The sequence below is a fragment of the Zea mays genome, chromosome 8, assembly GCF_902167145.1.
Source record: "Zea mays cultivar B73 chromosome 8, Zm-B73-REFERENCE-NAM-5.0, whole genome shotgun sequence".
NCBI classification, from domain to species: Eukaryota; Viridiplantae; Streptophyta; class Magnoliopsida; order Poales; family Poaceae; genus Zea; species Zea mays.
The window spans coordinates 10999667-11003910 of NC_050103.1; the positions used below are offsets into that span (position 1 = coordinate 10999667).

General features: G+C 42.7%; 1 non-coding gene across 1 annotated transcript; it reads left to right on the forward strand.

Moving 5' to 3' along the window:
* On the forward strand, positions 1-221 carry MIR159b (microRNA MIR159b). The gene has a single exon (NR_121069.1). It is a non-coding gene; the product is annotated as a microRNA MIR159b (primary transcript).
* The last annotated feature ends 4023 nt before the right edge of the window (positions 222-4244 follow it).

Sequence of the window (4244 nt, forward strand, 5' to 3'; positions counted from 1 at the left end):
TAGACGGTCTGGTCTTAAGGCGGTGCTCCCTTCAAACCAATAAACGGTCGATCTGATGGGTGGTACAGCTGCTCGTTCATGGTTCCCACTGTCCCATCTCATCAGAGAGAGAGAGAGATGCTTGAGATGGGCTTGTGGTTTGCATGACCGAGGAGCTGCACGTCCCCTTCGTTGACCGCTGTTTGGATTGAAGGGAGCTCTGCATCTTGGTCCCAAGACTTTCTTCCCAGATTTATGTTTGCTATTTTTTTACTTTGTTGTAACTTATATACGTGAACGTTTTAATTCAATTTCTCCATGTTTTAGTAGGGTATGTATGTATGTATGTACATCCTGCAAATACAGCGGGTCGTATAGGCTAGCAAGCAGCAGTGTCTGTTCATTGTTTCATTTTAACGGTGTTAGCAATACGATTGCACAGCCTTCCAAACAGCAACTGATTCGTTACAATCTGAGGAGGAGTTTGGGGAGATAGGAAGCACAAGGTTGAGGAACTGGGCTATACCCTATACGTAGTACATTGAAGTGAAGTTGGGAGTCTTGAGAAGAAGAAACTGAAGAAACATAGTACTCCAATAGTACTCCATTCGTTTCGTTTTAGTTGTCGCTGGATAGTGCAAAATTGAACTATACAACGCCAACTAAAAAGAAATGGAGGGAGTAACTAGGACTAGGTCACTTGGAGATGGATTGCCATTCTCTGAATAAAATTCTCGATGCCCCTCCTCACCCTTTGTACCATCGGAGTTCCTAGTTTCTATTTTCAAACGCGTGTTCTGTTCAAGTTTCTTTGTTCTTGGTGCTGCTGCTCGCCTGCTCTCAACAAGTCCACCGGGAAGGTGAAAGCTTGTGGTTGTGGCCGTGCAGAGGCTTGCAAAGTTCCGGCGCCAAGTTGGGTGCCAATGTATTTGTAGGATGTTTTAGATTAAAACGAGGATTGATCGCTATTCTAGCATTGTGCAGTATATATGCAGTCTGAATGTCTAATCGTTTGTTCATGTCGATTGCTGCTGCATCGCTTAAATTGATTTTACCATTTATCTCTGAGCAAATCATATACCAGCATGCTATAGTTTTGTTTCTGGATGATCCTTGAACCTACGCACTTACATTTCGGTCGGAAGCTTGCTACAGTAGCAGGCTAGCAGCGACTTACAGTAGGGCACCTATCTTCAACAACAACTTATTATTTGAGGTGCTTTTCAGAATGAATTAAAAGTAGCTGCTTTTTACCCGTTTCTCGGATATAACTGCTTTTCCAATAAGCAGCACCTATGCTAAACAGTGCTAAACAGGGCCCATGACTGATTTCGGATGTCCTTTCGTCGGCCCAAACTCAACGGATGGAAGACGGAGTTTTCCGGTTTTGGGTCCTAAAAACCATTTTTGCATTTTAGCGAGCACTAAGGACCTCTAGAAGGTCGAATTGCCCACCAATTTATTGAAGTTAAAATTCTCCATTTATGATTAGTTTGGGAATCCCATTTTTCTAAGGGATTTTCATTTTCTCAAGTGAAATTAGTTTATTTTACTTTAGGAAAATATGAATCCTTTGAAAAAATGAGGTTCTCAAACTAGCCCTTAGATAATATAGGCAATTTGGAAAATTAAAGATGGCAATAAAGACCCGATGTTTAATTCATCACGGGTAATTACTCCATTAGGTGCCTTTGGATCGGAGGGTAGGCGTAAAATTTGTGGAGGATTTATGTTCCTATGGATTTTTGACTATCTAGGCCTTTGGTTGATCGGAAAAGAGAAGGAATCATTCCTTAGGATTTTAGTCTCGTAGTTCAATTCCATATCTCTGCTACACCTTAAGTAACTACCGAGGATGTCCACCAAACGTCACCATGCCCCGCCAGTCAGCCACCAACGTGCGACGCCATCAACTGCGCCTGAGCCATCAGCGCGGCCGCCTCCAACTGTGCCTGCGTCGCGCCACCACTGGAGCGGTGGAGCCATCCTCGCCCCAAATCCCAGCGCCCTTCCCCAGGCCGCCTTCAACGCTGATGGAGCCATCCTCGCCCCAACTAGCAGTCGACGCAACCATGGCTACATCGTACTCTCCTCCCTCGCCTCGTGCCTCCCTCTCTCTGTCAACCGCCCGCGAAACCCTAGGATCTTCTCGCCTCACGTGCAACCACGCTAGACCTCCTCCCTCGCTCATCCCTCGCACGCAGTCACCATGCCATCGACCCCGGTTGCCACAGTCTGCAACGCCCTCCTATGCGGTAGGCATTCACGTGGGGGACGAGTCCTCTGCGCCGAAGCATGCCTCTGTCCCCACCATGGATGCAGTGGCAAAGGACCTTCCTGAGCATGGAGAATAGCCCGCTCGGATCTTCCTCCTCTGTCCTCCCATGGGGCTATCGAAGATCTCTCCCGGGATTTTGCATTATCTTGTTCCTCCTCAAAGTTTCTCCCAGGATGTTTGCCTTAATCCTGTGATTGGGCAGTGGGGCATAGTTGAGCTATATAAATCCGGATACACTATTATGATGCAGTGCTTAGGGATAGAAGGATTATAGGAGGGGGAAGGTACAAGATGAGTTCCGTGAAAGCAAAGAGGGGTTTGGTATTTGTTCTTTTGCTTGTTGTTTTGCCTGCGCTTTCGATCGGTACGCACGCATGTTGATTTCCTGGCCTGTTTAGTCTATTGTTGTTTTTATTTTCTGTAATTTCCTAGTTTTTTTCCTTATATTGTACGAGCTACACAAAGAGAAAAACAATGAAGTCAGAACTTGTTAAGAAATAATTAGCATGTAGTATTGGAAATATGTAATATTTTTCAGGCATGCAGACGTGAATGGTTTGGTTCACTGGTCTCCTAAAATTTGCTTTTGCAGGAGAAAGGAAGTTGACCGATGAAAAGGACCACAAGTTATATATTCCGTCAGGTAATTTTCTGACAGCTTATACTAATCTACGAATCCATATTCTTATAAGTTTGAAAACGATCTTCCAAACTCAAGGGGACATACTCTTCTTCAAAAAGAGAATACATGTATCCATCTTGCTTAATTCAGGACCATTCCACTGCTGCTTCTGAAAAGGGAGCAACGACTTTAGGAGGCATGGCGAAGACAAATGACTATGGGCGCTACGATCCGACTCCGGCGTTCTCCAAACCTCGCTCCAAGCTTATACCCAACTAACACTCACATTGCTGCTTGGTTGTTCTTTGTACCAAGAAGGTTAATACTTATTAATAGCATATAGATATATGACATATGATGCTACATGCTCACCCTATGGATAGCGTGCATAGAAATAGTCCTGTATAGAATGTGTGTAACTGTGTATTATCTGGCTTTGGCGCCTCTACTGAATGTACTTGACATCAGCTATTAAGTTTGGTGTGTTTGGATCTTTGATCCGAGTGCCATAAGATTGTCAATGATCCTTATTTCCAATAGATGAATCCTATAAATTGGTCACAACAATGCAAGATACATTGCTAAAAATGCTTTTAGCTGCAGCTTGACATGCCAATTTGTCTGATAACATTCCAAGTGTTGTTTTGTTGTGTTATCTGCTTTCAGGGAGTTATTAAGCCAGGTGTGCCATTTGGAGAATCTAATGCATGTAAAGTGTGCACGTTGAACAACCCTTTATCTGATTAAAATATACTTTTCTGTGATTATTAGTAGACTTTTCACAAGGATTCAGGTCCATCGTTTTTTGGAGCTCCTAGATGTTTTGGTTTTTTATATTTTAAATGTTTGCACATTCAAAATTAATAATTTTGGCCTTCCCTTTATTCTAAGGTGCAGGCCTCGTGCTCTGCTTTGCCCATCAGGGATACAGAACATTTTCAAAGAATAAGGATAAGAATCATGACTCTACATATAAGAAAGACCGAGAAACTAACAATAACAATATTTTAAACCCTTGTTTTCTTCTCACTGTCTCACATTCTCCAAATGGCACACCTGGCTTTATCTTTGCTGCTCAACGAAAATGAGGTAGTGTTTGAAATAAAAGCTTCATCTTTACTAATCAGCATATAATATGTTGGTTTTTCGTTGACTGAAACACATAACTTCTTTTGTTGGTTTTCTTAGAACTTACGAATCTGCATAGGAAATTGAGGCCTCATATTTTACGACAGGTTGCAAAAGATGTCGACAAGTCTACGTGTTGAGATGTCATCCCTTCAGAAACAGTGGGTACTCCGTGTTAATTTTCTTCAACCTCTTTTTTGACAAGTTTTCTTATTAGTTTGGATGAACCCGCATTTT